The sequence below is a fragment of the Sceloporus occidentalis genome, unplaced genomic scaffold (genome assembly GCF_023333645.1).
Source record: "Sceloporus occidentalis isolate IW3139 unplaced genomic scaffold, rSceOcc1.0.p SCAF_21, whole genome shotgun sequence".
Taxonomy (NCBI): domain Eukaryota; kingdom Metazoa; phylum Chordata; class Lepidosauria; order Squamata; family Phrynosomatidae; genus Sceloporus; species Sceloporus occidentalis.
In genome coordinates, this window is record NW_028317001.1 from 12,033,630 (window position 1) to 12,053,124 (window position 19,495).

Consider the following 19,495-nt stretch of genomic DNA (forward strand, 5'->3'; position numbering starts at 1 on the left):
CCACATCCGCAAAGGTCACCTGCAATAGAAAATAGCCCTGATCCAGAGAGTGACTAAACAAAAGGGGAGGAAAGCACATTGTGCATTGCAAATATTATTTCAACACTTCAGAATTCAGTCCAGGAAATAAACTTTAAATTCTGCAAGAAAGCAAAAAGCTACAGCCTTTGAGATCCAGTTTGTCTCGAATCCTTTCAATATACAATATGATAAACAATATAATTTCGGCCATTTCTGGAATATTATTGATTGATTAACATACTGGCTATTCCAACATGTATATTAGTTTTCATTTAGCCATTTTTCACCTAATTTCAGAGGCAAATTTCATTTTTAATAAACAGTTCTGGGGAGTACTCTGGGCTTGAGGGCCACTGGGCCAATCCTCAATTTAAGTCCAGAGATATTCTTCCATATCATCCAGCATTTCACAGATGGGGAAAGCAACACACATGTGGACAAGCAACACCAGAAGGGGGTCAAGATGGCCAAAGTTGTTAATGATAAAGATCACACAAGCGAGAAAGGGTACAGCATTTTCCTTTTGGCTCAGACTCCTGGCAAGGGCAAGACCCTGCCCCCTTCTCTCCTCCCCTCTCCCCTCTTTTGCATTGATGGGCTGTAGACTCTTTTGAACCTGGAATGCACTTTGCAGCAACTGTACTGACCTGAGGAGAAAGGAGGAAATGGGAGGAGGAGAGTGAAATAGGACATTTCCTAAGCCCCTGAAAAAATGAGGAGACAGAGGATTAACCAGGACTCTCTCTGCCAAACTGGGACAGTATCTTCTCCGCTTGCTTTCATGATCCAGCCCAGACACAGATGAAAATTAACAGTCAGGATGGCAACTTACCAAAGAGCTGTTAACCCTCGGCAGCCTCTTTCTGTTGGAGCCCAGCTCCGTCTGCTTGGCCTTTGTGTTGGCCATCAGGTGGGCAGGGGGATCCTGGTGGCCCTGCACTTTGGTCACTTCCAGCAAACAATGTCCCAACGCTGTGTACAAGGGGATTGTGATGAAGTTCCTGAGAAAAGAGACAAGGGTAAGGCTTGCAAGAAAGCCTGCAGCAGTCAAAGACACAGAGAACAGCATCCTGCTGATGACATACGCAGGTAACATATGCCTCCTTTGGGCCGATATAGAAGTGAGCATCCCCTTCCTCCCTCTGCACCAAACAAAACCCCCTGGACCTAGCACAGACTCACTGCAGCTCCCCTACACAACAGTTACTCCATGCCTTGTGAGAGTAGCTGGGGATCAGGGGATGGGGAATTGGAAAGGGTCCTGACTATGTCCTCATAGCTGGATGTGAAATGAGTGCATTATCTGCTGAAACCTGCAGAGGTCCACAATGCCCTCAGAGGAAGATTTCTTCATTTTGCTTCTGACTACAGAAACACAGCTGGATGCTTCTCTAATACCTCACACCAACACTCTCACCAGGCATGGAATGGCCATGTGGGATGCCTTCCACAACTGTATGGTAGGACCTGGGTCACTGAATGGCCAGTTGTAGTCTGATTCCACTCGGAGCAACACTGCAGCACAGAGGGTTGTGCTGGGTCAGGCTGTCTGGCCTGGTGGTTCCTCATTCTCCCAGTGGCCAAACCAGCAGAACTCTCTATGTTCCAGTGTTGCTCTAGGTGGAATGCGTCTAAAAATGGCCCTTCCCCAGGGAGGCCCTCCGTCAAGAAGGGCAGGAAAGGAGCTCTCTCTTCTCAGGTTGCTCCCCTTCAATGGGATCCAGCCCTTCTCCCAGGATCAGGGGGCACCAGAGGATTGAGCTGATGGAAAGGGAGCACCCAATTCCCATGGCAGCCTTCTGCATGCAGAGAAGTCACAATTCTGATAGTGTCTTTGCCCATGTGGAGAGTGCCCATTTTCCACATTGTTGCCTGTCCATCTTGTCTTGGGAATATCCTGTCCCAGCCACATGCAGACCTAAATCCTAGCCTCTATCTTGTGCCTAGTCCTGATCAGAGTAGAATCACTGAATCAGTGGGATTTATCTATAAGTTGACTCACCAGTCACTTATGGGTTCAGTGGGTCTGATCTCTAGGGTTAACCAACAGGATTCCGGATTCCTCAGATTTTTAAATTCAGGAATACAAATTTGTCATGCTGTGTCATCATCACTGATGAGAATTTGACTTCTCTTTCACACAGAGGAGGAGGGGGAGCACCTGCTCTATGTCCCAGGTGGAGAAGCTCTAGCTCTTGGGCTGGATGAGACATGAATTACCTTACAGATCTAATCCATGTCCTCCCATCATCATGGCCTCCTTCCCATTTAGACACTGGTCAAAATAATTACTTTATTTTTGCAGATGAGACTATTTTTCTAAGCTTAACTGCTGTGTTTCCTATGTCAGTCATAGCAGGAGCATGAAGTATGAACCTCCTCCCTCTTCTTGCTAAAGCCACATAGAAATTGAGGCATATACATTTGTGTGCATTGTTTCTGAATGGATCTATTGTTAAAATCACAATTTCTTCATTTTTCCTTGAATATTTTTTAAAAAGATGCAAAGTGCTGAATACGTTGCACTTGATATAACAAATATCTATAAATGTATAGGTTTATGACTTGAATATTGCACCCTGGATTATGCTCATTTGGGGTAAGTGAAGACGTATATAAATTCATTTTATAAACCCAGTGAAACGAATATCTCACAAAGTTCTAGTAAACAACACATACCCACACAATTCCCATAAAAAGGACTCACTTGCGCACTGTGTGTCTGAGGTCTGGAAATCTCCCTTCCACCTTCTGGGAAGACAATGCTGTTAGAGAGCGAATTTGGGGCTTTATTCCTGCAAAGCATGGTCTCACTCTCTCAGCTGCAACATTTCCATACAATTCTGGACTGAAACATTTAAACAAAGGTCATCTTTCAGCTCCAGGAATAAAAGCCTACCTTCAGTACAAAGACACTGACTTCTTCAGCCCCAGAAAGGCCTCTTCTGCAGTCCTTTATGGCCGGAGCTTCCCTGGGTCAGAGGCCGTCTCCTCAGCTGTAGAGAAGGGTTGCTGTGAGTGCGAAGGAGGAGGAGGTCCACAGGGCTGAGGGAGGGAAGGCAATGGGAAAAGGTCAGTGCCAATGGCCATGGAGGTCAGAAGGTGACAATGCCTAGGAAACTCCTCTGAGTCCCAGCCATTCTAGGAATGAGTGTCAGGAGTTAGTCCAGGGGCTGAGGGGGTCTCCTTTCCCAAAGGGGGAGGCAAGGACCGGTGGACCCTCCCCAGCTAGGGCCCAAAGGGAGGGTCTCTTTCCCCACCTCTCTCTCTCTCAGCCCCCAAAGCCCAGCCTCTCCACTGGTCCTGCCTCCCTTCCTCAGACCCCCACAGGCCCCTTCCTTCCTTCCTTCCTTCCTTCCTTCCTTCCTTCCTTCCTTCCCCCCAAAATGGAGGGTCAGAGGCACAAAGGGACACACAACCGTCTTTTTGGCCCAAGGAACCTGGCCTCCTTCTCGCTCTGGAGCCTCAGAGAGAGAAAGAGGAACCTCTGTTCTGTTGGGGCGTGTGGAAAGACGTGCTTTGTCCACCACGACCACCTGCTGAGTTGAACCACATCGACAGGACGCCAGGGAGAAGGAATCTGTGGAGATGTCTGCAAAGGTATTCTGGTCAAGAAGGAAATATTCCTTCACCATTGCAAACGGACATGAGCTCCAGGCTTGAGAAATAACCACAGAACAAGCCTTCACTCTTCATGAGGACTTTAATCTTCGTTTGCAATATTTACAAAATATATATATATATATATATATATATACACACACACAGTGTATTGGACAACCGTCTCTAATACACACTATTTACACCAACCAACAATAATAACACAACCTGTGACACAGCCACAGTAACACCATCCACAGAGAGGCAGTTGCTCTCACACACCAACTGTCTCATTCTGTCTCTCAGTGACAGTTAGGAAGGACAGTTGACAGTTGCATCAACATTCCAATGATGCACTGTTCGAATGCTGACACATATAACTGCCACTAGAGCTGTATATAACTTGCACAACAGCTCCACCTAGTGGCCACATCCATTTCATTTCCTGACATGTTCAACTGAGGCTTCAGAGAATGTTCCGGAACATTATTCCCCACAGTCACAAGCAGCACAAAATGGCCTCTGGAACACAAAATGGCTGACAAAAGCAAAAAAGGCCACCAGGACACAAAATTTCTCCTTCTGCCTCAGTGCTTGGCAGTTGGCAGTTTGAGGCCTTCAGGGAACACAAAACAGAGGATGAAAGGGCCCCAAAGTCGAAAGGGACCCCAAACAGGAATTCCAAATTTAAGAACACCTAAACATTTTCCTGATGCTATTGAAAGGAGGAACCTGATCCCCTCCTTAATTACAATCAATAATGAAAGCTATTAATATTAATATTAAGAGTGCCCATCATCCACAACCCAGCTCAGGTCTTGACCGCTCAGGGAGGCCAGTCCAGCTGCAGGTGGCCCTCAGTCCGTCCGTCCGTCCTCCTTTCCTTCTGCATTCCTCCTCTTTTCCCCAGCATCAGCCCCTTTTCCAAGAAGGCTGCATCCACACTATAGAAATAAGGCACTTTGGCACCGCTTTAACCGCTCAGTGTTATGGAATCCTGGAATTTTACCTTTGGACACTTAGCTTCTCTGCCAGAGAGCTCTCATGCCACAACAAACTACAAATCCCAGGATTCCATAGGATGGAAACAGGAGAGTTAAAGAAGTTTTGAACTGGATTATTTATGTAGTGCAGATACAGCCTGAGTCAGTTGTAAAAGCATCCAAGTCAAATCTTATCCTGTTAAAATGGTTTTCCTTTTTTAAAATATATGCAGTTTGCTTTTATGTCTAATCCTTCTTCTTCTTCTTCTTCTTCTTGTTTGTTTGTATGTTTGTTTGTTTCATTCTTGGTAATATGAGTTATTCTGGTCTGTCTCCTTCGCTCTTTCCTGAAAATCTATTAATAAGGAAACTGGGGAGACTTTTAAAACCTCCCAAAGGAGCCACTTTTGGCATTGTTTGGGGGACTAGCCTCCTCTTAGAAGCCAAAGCCTAATGTTTGTGAAGAAGAAGAATAAGGCTTGTATTACAACTATCCTCCCCATTTCTGATCCCTTTGAAAACCCATGTTCTCCAGAAGGAGCAGAGCTGTGTAATAAGAAAACCCTCTTAGAAAAGAGACACAAAAGACACACAAAGAGACACACTTCCTTCCTTTTGGCCCAAGAAGCCTAGCATCCTTCTGACACTGGAGCCCCAGGAGAGAAAGAGAAGCCTCTGTTCAACTGAGGCCTCAGAGAAGGTTCTGGAACAACATTCCTCACAGTCACAAGCAGCACAAAATGGCTGCCAGAATACAAAATGGCCACTGGGACACAAAATGGCTGCCTCTGCCTGAGCGCTTGGCAATTGGCAGTTTGAGGCCTTCCGGGAGAGAGAGAGACTGAGGGAAGAGAGGAAGTAGGTCCTGGAGGGAGGGGGCCTTGGGAGATATAGGGCCTTCCTGAGATATTCGGTGTTCGCTTCCTAACAAAGGGGTTTCTGGCCTCATAAAGGATTTGGGGCAAACTGGATCTGAAAGGCAGAAGTAGCCTTTTCTCTTTCCAATGAGATTTAAAGTGTATTTCCGGGACTCGATCTCCCAGCATCCACATGGCCAGAAAGAGGAGGGGCCCTGCCCTGCAGTAAGGGCCCTCCAATCCCCTCCAAACTAGGACTACACCTCCCACGTCTTCTTTCTTTCTTTCTTTCTTTCTTTCTTTCTTTCTTTCTTTCTTTCTCCCTAGCTGCCTTGTGTTAGTGGTGTTACTCCTCTTGTTGTCATTGTGTGCCTCCAAGTTGTTTCTGACTTATGGCAACCCTAAGGGACGCCCTTCGCAGGGTTTTCTTGCCAAGATTTGTCCAGAAGTGGTCTTGCAAGTGCCTCCCTCTGAGGCTGAGAGAGTGTGACTTCTTGCCTAAGGTCACTCAGTGGGTTTCCGTGGCCAAGAGGGCATTCGAACCCTGGTCTCCAGGGTCGTAGTCCAGTGCTCCAGCCACTGAACCACGCTGGCTCTTTCTTGAGGTTTTGTGGTTTTTTGTGGTGTGGCTCCAAGTCATTGTCTAGTTCTGGGGTTTTCTTGGCAAGAGTTGTTCACAGGAGGTTTGCCATTGCCTTCCCTGAGGCAGAGAGAGTGTGACTTCTTGCCCAAGGGACCCAGCTGGTTTCATGGAGGAGTGGGGCACTGGACCCGGGCCTCCAGAGTTGTAACCCAACACTCAAACCACTGCACCACACTGCCTCCCATTCCCATGTACAACCTGTGAAATAAGTGCAGACTTTTTTCTGCTCTTCATGTGTGTCTTCAAGTCGTTTCCAACTTATGGCAACCCTAAGGCAACCTTATCATGGGGTTTCCTTGGCAAGTTTCTTCAGAGAGGGGTTACCATTGCCATCCTCCGAGGCTGAGAGAGTGTGACTTGCCAAGGGTCCAAAACACATTGCAGCAATAATCCAATCTGAGACCGCTTTAGTGCTAGGGAATTCTGGGAAATGTAATTTTGTGAGACATTGAGCCTTCTCTGTCAGAGAGCTCTGGTGCCACAATAAACTCCATTTCCCAGGATTCCCTTGCACTGGGCCAGGGCAGTTAAAGCGCTCTCAAACTGGACTGTTTCTGCCGTGTGTTTTGGACCTTTCTTGGCCGCAAACTGTCCATAGCCTGCAATCCATCTCCTAATTCTGTTGGCAGTCCCTCCCTCCCAACACTTTCTCATTTCCCCCCAAAACCAGCGCAAAGATGGCAGATGGAAAGAGGTTTTAAAGCAGCATTTAAATCTGCCATATTTGTTTTTAAGAGACTAAATGTTCCAAATGCTATTATCAGTTTCGTAGCTATTATTACAGAAAGACGTAGAGTGCAAACTCCTCAAGTACCTTTATTTTCTGGAGTGAGATGGGCTTTTCCAACTGACTCACTGTGAAGATCTCCGGTGGTCCAAGCAGCCAAACTGCGGCCCTGTAATAATAATAATAATAATAATAATAATAATAATAGTAGTAGTAGTAGTTTTATATCCCTCTCTTCAGCCAAAAGGCTATCAGAGTGTCTTAAAAATGGTTAATTAGACATTTAGACATTATGGCTCTTAGTCCAGCAGACCCTTAAAGTCCTTAAATCCTGCTGCCATCATCCAGTGAAATATAAAAGGGTTTCCCTTAACCTACACTGGGACCAGTTAAGGAACCTTATTTCTACTTCTTTACTGATCTTCCCAAGCATCAACCGAGCAAAAACACGTGTAAAAGGAGTTTAGAGTAGTAGATACTCCAAGGAGATATTTACTATAAATAACAAAGTATAACTGAAATATAAGTCATACAAGATATTAAGAATCTTTCAGGTACAATATTTGTAAGTATATAATATTCAATTCATGGAAGCTTTTAAAACAAATAAATAGACCTAAGCATCCAATTCTGAGACTAACTTCCAAGATCCGCTCTTTAACTCTCTCTCTCGATCTCCAACCGACACAATTCCCCCAACTGTCTCTTGGTCTCTCAGGCCTTATATCTCCTTCTCACGGAAGCTTCCAGAAGAACCTTCATCTTGCTCTCTGATTGGTCAAGAGAGCCTTCCGTAGCAGTGATGTCATTCAATGTGGGATGTGGGAGGGACTGGGACTCCAGCCAATCAGGGCCAGGGATGGTGGGAGGGACTGGGATTCCAGCCAATGGCAGCCCTCAGAGTGTCCTCAGGAGGACATCTTCTGTTCCTAAAAGAGCATTGAACGCATGCCTTTGAGACAGGGCTTGATTCAGTGAGGCTCCTGGTGAAGGCAGCTGGTTTGGAGCCACCATGAAAGGAAGCCATTCCTAATGGCTGAATATGTGGTCTTCCTATTTCTATTGCCAGGGAAGGGAAGAAGGCCCCAGAGTGTTCTCTGCCTTTTGTGGCAAAAGAACTTGACCAAACAGACTGGAAATCAAATACATAAATAATAAAAATTGGATGATTGGGAGAGGCTGCCATAGACTTATATCAGTTTAGTGAAGCAGATTGTCAGGACCTTCATGGAAAACCTTTCATGTGCTTAAAAAAGTCTCCCATCACACAAGAAATCTAGATGATCAGGAACAAAGATTGCAGCCTTGTCTTTTCCCTCTCACCCCATTCTTGAAGATCCAGGGAGCTAAGGAAAAGAGAAGGGAGGATATCCCAATATTGATATCCTGAAGGGATCAAATCATATTTGGGATTCACCCTGTGCTTCCCTCCTTAATCGCTCTCTGGATGAGGGCTATTTTCTATTGCAGATCACCTTTTCAGATGCCACAGTGTTTTCTTCACAGAAGAGGAAAGGCCATGCTTCAGCCTGAAGCAGAAATATTTCATAGGATTTGGAACCCATTAAGCCCTATGAGGAAGGACTTAGGGAACTAGGGATGTTTACCATGGAGAAGAGAAGGTTAAGGGGTGATATGACAGCCCTGTTTAAATATTTGATGTCATATTGAGGATGGAGCAAGATTGTTTTCTGCTGCTCCAGGGACTATGGATGCAAAGTGCAGGAAAAGAGATTGCACCTCAACATTAGGAGGAACTTCCTGACAGAAAGGGCTGTTTGACAGTGGAACAAACTCCATCGGAGATTTTGGTGGAGTCTCCTTCCTTGGAGGTCTTGAAGCAGAGGCTGGATGGCCATCTGTCAGGGATGCCTTGATTGGGAGTTCCTGCATGGCAGAATGGGGTTGGACTGGATGGCCCTTGGGGTCTCTTCCAACTCTGAGTTGTAATTCATTTTGGTTGCATCTACACTGCAGAAATAGTCCACCTTTAAACTGCCATGGCTCTCAGTGATATTGAATTCTGGGATTTGTAGTTGTGTGACTGTACAGAGGCATTCCAGGGGGGAAAGTCACTGTGTGCTTAACAGACTATAGCAGTGTTTCCTAAACTTGTTACCAGGATTACAGCTCCCCCGTTTACTGACCAGTAAAGTCCAAACCACTTGGAAGACCAGAGTTTATGAAACACTGGTCATTATAGCAAAGCCTTTGACTGCATAGATCATGAAAGGCTATGGAAAGCCCTTAAAGGCATGGGAGTGCCAACACATCTGATAGTCCTGATGAGGAATCTGTTCTCAGGACAAGAGGCTTCTGTCAGAACAGAACATGGAGAAACAGAATATTTCTCAATTGGCAAAAGGCTGCATCTTATCACCCCAACTGTTCAATTTACATGCAGAAAATAAATGAACAGCTGGTTTGAAGAGGAGGAGGGAAGATAAGAGGAAGGAACATCAGCAATCTTAAGATACATGGACCATACTATACTACTATCGGAAAACACCACGGACTTGGAACAATGACTAAGGAAGGTCAAGGAAGAAATCTCAAAGGCAGCTTTGTTACGGAACATAAAGAAAACAAAAATAATGACTTGGGAAGATCTACATAAATCCAACCTAAATAATGAGGAAGTTAAAAGGTTTCTTGTATCTTGGAGCAAACATTGATCAGAATGGGAAACTGCAGTCAAGAAATCGAAACAAGACTATGAATGGGAAGGGTAGCCATGAAGGGACTGGGCAAGGTCCTAAAATCTAAAGATATACAACTGAGCACTAATGTCCAGTCCATTGTATCCTCTGTTGCCATGTTCGGCTGTGAGAGCTGGGCAGTAATGAAAATGGATGAGAAGAACATAAATTCATTTGAGATCTGGTGCTGGAGAAGAGGCTGAGGATACCGCAGACAGTCAAAAAGACAAACAAATGGGTCCGAGAACAGACCAAGCCTGAAATCTCCCCGGAAGCCAAAACGACTAAACTGAGTCTGTTGTATTTTGGCCACATGATGAGGAGGCATGAATAATTAAGAAGGAGAGTAATGCTAGGAAAGGTAGAAGGGAGTAGAAAGAGAGGAAGGCCGCATGCCAAATGGCTAGACATAATTTGGGAGGTTATGGGGCTGAATCAAGGGAACCTGAGCAGAACTTTTGTCCTTCTTTTGACTTTTGCAGATTTGATTATTTGAGGTTTCGATTGATATGTTCTCTCTAGGAATCTCTCGCATAACTCTGCCAGAAGTTGGCCATAGGTCTATTCCCCGCTTCTGGTTTTCTCTTTGCTGTTTTTCATCACTGTTTTGTTGAATCACTATTGTACTGTGTTTTGTATTTCCAGCAAATTCTATTCCATGCAGAGAATTGTGGTCAGTTGGTGACAGAGAATGAATGACTGTATTCTCAGAATAGTAATAAATGGTAGACGGAGAGTGATTTTCCACCCCCATCCCCTGGTGTTTCCTTTTAAAGTATTTGGTGGGATGTGGCTGTTCGTGTGTCAGTCATCTGCTGGACATTGCCCTTGTCATCAGTGGTCACAAATGATTTCAGTCCAAAGCTTGTGACATCTTCAGTACCCTATTTAAATAAACCTGTAACTCTCTTTGTGTAAGCATTTTCTTACTGTCCATGTGGGCTAATCTGATGCTGAAAAAGGGGTGTCCCTTCTTCACCTCCAAATCATGTATCTCCTGTTCTACAGGTTATAGGTCCTGGTATGTGTTTTTACCGTATTGCAAGAAAGGTGCTATAATGCACCAACAGAGTTCATGCTTTGTATGTAGGAGGTTCTGTGTTCAGTTTTTGTGTAGGATCTTATGTAGTAAGGAAGCTAAGGAAGATCTATCACTGTCCTTGAAAAGTCAGTCAGAGCTTTCCCCAATCTCCTAGATATTTTGAACAGTAACTTCTGTCTATCATTCCACTATAGGAACTGATAGGGATTTGTAGTCCAAAAATGCCAGGAGATTATCCCCAAGGGAAGTCTGTTACTGATATAGCTGACCAGAGATCTCCATATGAGGCAGTATATAAAATATTTATTATTATTATTCCACACTTGGTGACACTGACCTGCTCCATGCGACAGTTTTCCTTATATCTTCTGTGTGCTACTGAGTGTGTTTTTCAGCATTTGGTGCTTAAAGCCCTATCTAATGTACATATTGCCCTGGTATTATTGTAATGGGAAACCGTGGTTTCTTGTGGCATGAATAGTATTTGAGCCTTGAGCTCTCATACTCTGCCCTCTTCTTTTTGCTCGCTGGAGAAGGGGCTTGAAAGCATTTGCTTCCTTTTTTTTTAATTGAATAAACAAAATAACTTTATTGAAGACCATCAGGATAGAAGTGATCAGCAATGCATTTAGGTCAGATCTGAGGCTTCCCGCCTCCCCACCATAGTTTTAAGACTCAAACTAATTAGCTCCATCTACTCAGTTTTAAAGAATCCTTTGGAGAAGCCACAGCGTTGCTTTTATGAGTAAACTCTGGTTAAAACAAACCAAGATCTGATACCTTAGTTCATATTTGGTTGGCTTTCATCAAGTTGCGTTTAGGGAAATCACATGTCCATAGAAGGAATGACCCATCTCTTCTTCCAAGGTATGAAAAAGCAGGAGTGGAGATGGGAAACTGTGTGTGTGAGCATACAGCTTTTGTTTTTAATATTGGAAAGGTCGTATCTCTTGATATAAACCAAGGTGTGCATTGACATCTAAAGGGAGGGCTTCCTCACAGTCCCACCATCCTCACAGACAATCTTAGTAAGGATTCGGGAGAGAGCCTTATCCGTGGCTGCTCCCAAAAGGAGGACTTGGCTCCACAGAAAGTCCGGTTGGCTCCTTCCCTCCTGTCTTTCTTCTGGCAGATGGAGACATTTCTATTTGGGCAGGCTTTGGGATTTTAACTATGGAGCTGCAGTGTGTGACATGGTATGCTCTCTCTCTGTAGATATATATACATGAAAACTGTTTTAAATACGTTTTTGTTTTCAGTGTTTTAGTCATGTTTTCAATGCTGACGCCTAATTTCTTTATAGCTTTTGTAAATTAATGTTTTAGCTGAATATTTTAAAAATTATTGTAAGCCACCTTGTATCCCATTTTGGGAGAAAAGCAGGAATGTAAGTGCAGTAAACATATTAAAGAAAGAAAATGTGGCTCATTCATGTAATGGGGTTGAATTCTGTGTAAACCAGCTCACTCTCTGCTCTACAAAAGTTATAATGTGTGATGTCCTTATTGAGGATGTTACTTCTCATTACATACGCCTGAAATCTCCCACGTTTTGGGGGGGCAGTGGGCATATTAGCCATTTTTCAAATGGGTGCAGACATGCACTTAATGACTTGTGTGTATGAGAGGGAGGGATAAGTCTTAGAGAGTCAGGAACATAGGCCTGTTACAGACTTCCAAAATAAAGCTGCTTTGGGTTTCTTTGGAGGTATGCTATTTAAATGATGCATGGGTCCTAAAAGTCCGGAGGTCGCACCAAAGCCACACTCCATTCCTAAGCACTGGAGTGCAGGTTCCGGATTCTTGGAATGCATGCATCATTTAAATAGCATACCTCTAAAGAGACCCGAAGCAGCTTTATTTTGGCAGTCTGTAACAGGCCATAGTTTCTTTTTTCTCATACAAAAGGAAAACATGGAGGGAGAGGAGAGAGAGAAAGAGAGAAAGTGAAGTGGAAGGTTAATAGAGAGAAAAGCCGTGGGGATAGAAAGAGAAAAATCAGCAAGGAAGAAAAATTGTGAGAGAAACAGATCCTCACACACAAAGAAGCAAAACAGCAAAGGGATGAGGTGTGTGATGACATGTATGATGTGCCCATGAAACCACTGTGTGTGTTGTGATCAGTGGTGTGACACTGAAAGTCAGGCCTTTGCTTAGATGTTCGAGTAACTGTTTGTATATGATGTGAAAAGGGCTGATGTGAAAGTGTAAAGGCAGGATTACTGCTGAACATAAAGAAAACAAAAATAGTGACCATGGAGAAGCTGCATAAATTCAACTTAGACTGTGAGGAAATCGAAAGTTAGAGTTCCTTGGATCAAGCACTGATCAGAATGGAGACTGCAGTCAAGAAATCAGAGGAAGACTGGGAATGGGGAGGGCAGCGATGAAAGAACTAGACGAGATCCTAAAGAGAAACAACTGAGCACTAAAACTAGAACTGTCCAAGTCATGGGATTCCTCATCACTTTATACACATGTGAGAACTGGACAGTTAAGAAAGCCAGCAGGAAGAAAATCAACTCAATCGAGATGCGATGGTGGGGAAAAGTGCAAAGGATCCCCTGGACAGCCAAAAAGCCAAACAAATGGGTTCTAAAGCAGATCAAGACAGAACTCTCTCTGGAAGCCAAGATGACTAAATCGAGGCTGTCGTACTTTGGACACATCACAAGAAGGCATGACTCATTAGGAAGGACAACAATGCTAGGAAAAATAGAAGGTAGAGAAAACCGCGTGCCCAGTGGTTAGAGTCAATAATCGGACCTGAATTTGCAGGACCTAAACAGAGCAATGGAGGACAGGGGTCTTGGAGATGTCTCATCCACAGGGTCAGCATGAGTCGGGGGCCTCGGGACCAGTTCAAGGGCAGTTAGCAACATGTATATGATGTGAAAATGACAGATTGGAGTCTGTAAACAGTACGATATAATCTGATTTCCTTATTCAGCTTCTTCAGAATATTCCAACTGTCATATTTTGGAATTAAATGAAGTTTGCAGCAATATTATACTCTGGTTATTTGGCTTAAACGTCATACAACAAAGAAATACTACATTAGCCACACAAAGAAGAAAGTAAAGGGTATGTTGAATTGTCTAGACTAGAAGATTGTGGAGAACCTGGGGCACTGGTGGTGCAGTGGTTAAATGTCAGTGCTGCAGCCACGGTTGTGAGTTCGATTCCAGGCAAGGCTCCAAGGTCCACTCAGCCTTCCATCCTTTCGTAGGTCAGTCAAATGAGTATCCAGCTTGTTGAGGGCAATTGGCTTACATGTTGTAAGCCATTTAGGGAGTGCTGAGTGCACTGATAAGCGGTACAGAAATGTACATGCTATATTGCTAATGCTGTAACACAATAATTTGGGAATTGTTGCTTCTAAACTTAGAGTATTTATTCTTTTCTCTTCAGCCACAAAGGATCCCAAGGCAGCTTACAGATGGTTAATTACTCAATTCCCTGCCCCTCAGGCTTACAATCTAAAAAGACACGACACAAAAGAGAAGGGAATGGCAGTGGGGAAGGGGATCAAGTCAAGCAGGTACTGCTGGTTTTTCTCTCCCTTCAAGACCAGGGCCGTGGCATTTAGAATGAAGGGAGCACCTCTAAACCTAGTTCCCAGGTTACCAGGGGATTGCCAGAGTTTTGAGGTCCCCCTGTTTCGCTCCTCTTGGCTTTGGCCTAGACTTTGGCTTTTCTCTCCCCCCTCCCCCCCCCCCCCCGCGGAGCCCTCTCCCCTCAGGACTCCAGAGAAAACTTCTCCCCCAAAAAATGTTGCTTCCAATGCTATTGAACTCTGTCCTGTGTGATTCTCTCTATTTGGCACAAAACAATTCCCCAAATGACGCATCAGAAGGGAGAGTCTCTCCTCTGCCCCACTTTCCAGGAGGGAGAGGGCTGCTCAATACCCTTTTAATTTTTGGATCCTGATTCCCTCCATGGCCATGCCTCTCTCCAAGGGTCTTCCCTGCCCTCTTTTCTCATAATAATCCCCCAAGTACCTGGGCCCTAAGCAATCCCCCAAGGAGGGAGCAGGAAAGGAAAGAGGGAGAGGAGGCCTGGCAGGACCCCTGACTTTCTTTGGGGGGAGAAGAGGGGCTTCCTTCCTTCTTATAATCCCCACAAGTGCCCCCAAGAAGACCCTCCAGCCATTCCTCTGAATGAACGAAGGCTCTCCCCCTTCCCTCCCTCCTCAGAACAGACTGTGAGGGCATCAATGGCTTCAGGGGCTGTTAATGCACAGATGCCTCCGAAAGCCCCTCATCAGAAAGCACAGGGATTGCCAGGGCCTAGATGCTGCTTCTTATTCCGCTGGCAGCTTTTGCGAGAAAAAAAAGGAATGCGCTAGGGGTTCAGCGGCCTCCCCTTCCTTCCCCCCTTTCTTCCTTTGAGGAAACAGCAATGGAGCCCAAAGTAGAGAGCTGGACTCAGGAGGGAAAGTCAAGAAAGGAAGGCTCTGATTTGGAAATAAAGCTCTCTCTGTGTATCCTGTATATGTGTGCGTGTGCATGTATGTTTGCTTCTGCTGTTCTTATGGCTGGGAATGGAGCTGAGGACTGAAGAGAGAAGAAAGGTTCAGTTTGGGCAAATTCAGAACTTCTGTGCATCAAAGAGTCCAGTGTGTTGAAACAGCAAAGAACTTTATTGAGAACACATAGAAATTCAGTGTTTAAGCCAGAACTGCACACTCCAATACAAATAATACATTAAAACCCCAAAACGTAAAATATCACCCCCTTCCAAATATAGCCCCCAATTCCCATTCCTACAGTCTATGCCCCACAGGTAACAAGTCCCCTTTGCAATCCCACAAACTAGCCCTTTCTGTTAATACCTGTCCCCAACTTTCTTCAGCCAACATCCCACACATTGCAAAAGCTATCATTCCCTTAAGTATTCTATCCAGCTGCAACAAATCCCAGCTCCCCATCTAGCTAACCTATTTCACACCCGAAATCCCCAGCCAAATTTATAAACTAAAGCAATTATCTATACTAACAGCAATTACAATCTAAATTTAACAAAATACTACTTTAAAAGATAAACAGACATATGGACAGACAAACCTTACAGGCAAAATCACAAGGGCCTTTTCTTAGCACCACTGGATGGAAAATATATTTTTTGTATTTCTTATTGACAAAAATAGTATTAGTTCGCTACTGGGATTTGTGTGGCTTCTCTCCTGTGTGGACTCTCTGATGTCTCACTAGGTCTGACTTCTGATAAAAACATTTCCCACAATGCTGGCATTTGTATGGCTTCTCTCCTGTGTGGACCCTCTGATGTGTCACTAGGTGTGACTTCTGAGAAAAACATTTCCCACAATGCTGGCAATTGTATGGCTTCTCTCCTGTGTGGCCTCTCTGATGGGTCACTAGGTGTGACTTCCAAGAAAAACATTTCCCACAATGCTGGCATTTGTATGGCTTCTCTCCTGTGTGGCCTCTCTGATGTGTCACTAGGTGTGACTTCCAAGAAAAACATTTCCCACAATGCTGGCATTTGTATGGCTTCTCTCCTGTGTGGACTCTCTGATGTGTCACTAGGTGTGACTTCTGAGAAAAACATTTCCCACAATGCTGGCCTTTGTATGGCTTCTCTCCTGTGTGGACTCTCTGATGTCTCACTAGTTGTAACTTCCAAGAAAAACACTTCCCACAATGTTGGCATTTGTATGGCTTCTCTCCTGTGTGGACCCTCTGATGTATCACTAGGCATGACTTCTGATAAAAACATTTCCCACAATGCTGGCATTTGTATGGCTTCTCTCCTGTGTGGACTATCTGATGTCTCACTAGGTATGACTTCCAAGAAAAACATTTCCCACAATGCTGGCATTTGTATGGCTTCTCTCCTGTGTGGACCCTCTGATGTATCACTAGGCATGACTTCTGATAAAAACATTTCCCACAATGCTGGCATTTGTATGGCTTCTCTCCTGTGTGGACTATCTGATGTCTCACTAGGTATGACTTCCAAGAAAAACGTTTCCCACAATGCTGGCATTTGTATGGCTTTTCTCCTGTGTGGACTCTCTCATGACTCAAGTGTTCTTCTGTAAAGAAGAACAATGACAGATGAGACTAAAAATCAGAGTTAAGGGAAGAGAGTGTTACCCCATGATTTAGCCCACATTAACCCATCCTTATTAGAGATTAAATTAAGAAAGATTCTGTGAGTAACCCAAGCAACATCCTGCTGCTTATGCCCCTAAATCCATGGAACGATTGTATATTTACTTATAGGCGTTAACAAAGAAGAGATTGGAGGGGGCCTACCTTAGGGGAATCACTGGAAGGAGATATTCAGAGAAAGGACTGTTGAAAAAATATTCAATTAAACATGTGCAAAAATACTTTGATTGGCAGGCGGCATCATATCCTGTGAGACTGCCATGGAGTCCTGAGTCAGAGCACAAGACATGATGCAAGCTAACTGCAGATGCCACTTAATGCTGTTTGGCACCAGGAGATGACTCACAACAATACAGTATGCAGCTCACATGTGGATTCATGTGGATTGGATTGGAGTTGTGTGTACAAGGGATGTTGAACATGATGGAAGTTGGAGAGCATAGCTTGCAAATATTTGTATTATTTTGCAACTCAAGATAGAGAACCTCCAAGGATTACGATAAAATCAACTGTTTGTGACTTTTTAATAAGTGTGAAAAGTGGTCAGTGCATTGCCAAATATCTATATCTGGCTATTTACTTCATTACTCTGCTATGTTATTGCTGAGCTGCATCTGAGAGTGTCACCCTCAGATTGTAGTGTACACTGGCTTTTGAACGTAATCGAAATTCAGAGCCGAGAAGGACCTGAGAGCCAGTGTGATAATCCTTTTTGTCTGAGATATTTGCACCAAGCACCCATTGCATTCAATTTGGTTTCAGATCATTTCCCCTCCACAGGAAATATTCTAAAGTGACTTAAACCTTTTTGAACACTCAGTTACATGGATTTGTTACTGGTTGACTGCTGAACCCAATGGGTGCTCAATAATGGCTCCTTTTAATCCTGGAGAGAAGTGACTTGTGGGGTGCCACAGGGTTTTCTCCTGGGCCCAGTGCTATTCAACATTTTTATCAATGACTTGGATGACAGAATTGAGGGTATACTTATCAAATTTGCAAATTAGGAGTAGTAGTTAATACCCCTGAGGACTGGATCAAACTTCAGAATGACCTGAATAGACTAGAAAGCTGGGTCAAAGCTAAAAGAATGAATTTCAACACAGAGAAATGTAGGGTACTGTACTAAGGGCGGAAAAATGAAATGCACAGATATAGGATGGGTGACACCTGGCTGAACAAGACTACATGTGAAAGGGAGTCCAAGTAGACCACAAGTTGAACATGAGTCAACAGTGTGATGTGGCAGCTAAAAAGGCCAATGCAATTTTTGGCTGCATTAATAGAAGTATAGTGTCTAGAACAAGGGAAGTAATAGTACCACTCTATTTTGCGTTGGTCAGAGCCCACCTGGAATATTGTGTCCAGGTCTGGGCACCACAATTCAAAAAGGACAGAACAATGGAAGCAAGGCACAGGAAAAGAGGTTCAACCTAAACATTAGGAGGAACTTCCTGACAGTAAGAGCTATTCAACAATGGAATATTCTCCCTCAGAGCATGGTGGAATCTCATTATGGTTATTCTTCTTCTTATTATTAATTTCTAAATCACTCCTTCCTTGAAGGGTTTTAAAGGTCTTTGAAGGTCTATAAACAAAGGCTGGGTGGTATCTGGTGGAGATGCTTTCAATGTGTATTCCTGCATAGCAAGGGGTTGAACCAGATGGTCCTTGTGGTCTATTCCAGCTCTATGATTCAATGATTCTAAAGTTGAATCATAGTGCCATGATAATGTAGTATGAAAGGGACCTCAGTCTTCATAGGAAAGGCAATGAAGTCAGCTTCCTTACCCACAGAGGCCACATTCTCGTAATTCTCCATCATCACATAATTGTACATAAGTCGCTGCTTCTTCGTCAACAGATTCCATTCATCCTCGGTGAAATATACTGCCACATCCGCAAAGGTCACCTGGAACAGAAAATAGCCCTCATCCACAGACTGACTAAGCAAAGGGGGAGGAAAGTACATGGTGCATCCAAATATTATTTGATCACTTTAGAATTCAGTCCAGGAAATAAACTTTAAATTCTGTCAGCAAGAAAAAAGCTACTGCCTTTGAGATCCAGTTTGTCTCGAATCTTTTCAATATAATACACAATATAATTTAGGCCATGCCTGGGATATTGAAGATGGATTAGGATACCGACTATCCCAACACATACAGTACATTTAGCCACCAAAGAATTCTGGTGCATTTAGACATTTCTTGCCACATTTCAGAGGCAAACATCATTTTTAATAATAGTTCTGGGGAGCACTCTGGGCTTGAGGGCCACTGGGCCCACCCCATATTTAGATCCAGAGATGTTCTCCCATAGCCCCCAACATTTCACAGATTGGAAAAGCAAGATACATGTGGACAAGCAACCCAGAAGGCAGTAAAGATGGCCAAAGTTGTTTATGAGGAAGATCATACAAGCTAGGAAGGGCAAAGGAGTTTCCTTTTGCTTCAGCCTCCTGCAAAGGGCCATATCCTGTCTCCTTCTTTCCTCTTCTCTCCCCACTTTTGAGTTGATGGGCTGCAAACTCAATTGCACTCAGGAACTGAAGTGAACTGAGAGGGGAAAAGTGGGAGGAGGAGAAAGCAACCGGGACATTTTTAAAATCCCCTGAAAAAGAAGTTTGACAGAGGATTAACCAGGACTGTCTCTGTCAAACTTGGACAGTATTTTATTTACTTCCTTTCATAAATTGGCCCAGCAGTGGCACAGATGAAGCTATTAGGATAGTGACTCACCAAAGAGTTGTTGTACCTCGACATCCCCTTTCTGTTGGAGCCCAAC

At 44.1% G+C, this 19,495-nt stretch overlaps 1 pseudogene across 1 annotated transcript in view; it reads right to left on the reverse strand.

Moving 5' to 3' along the window:
• Window positions 1-19,495, reverse strand: part of LOC149301612 (uncharacterized) — a 122,120-nt pseudogene that overhangs the window by 4,496 nt on the left and 98,129 nt on the right. Inside the window, exons 2-3 of the transcript XR_016272215.1 lie at window positions 18,500-18,620; window positions 15,748-16,629 (exon numbers count right to left, since the gene is read on the reverse strand). The product of XR_016272215.1 is annotated as an uncharacterized LOC149301612 (transcript). The remainder of the gene's footprint in view (window positions 1-15,747; window positions 16,630-18,499; window positions 18,621-19,495) is intronic.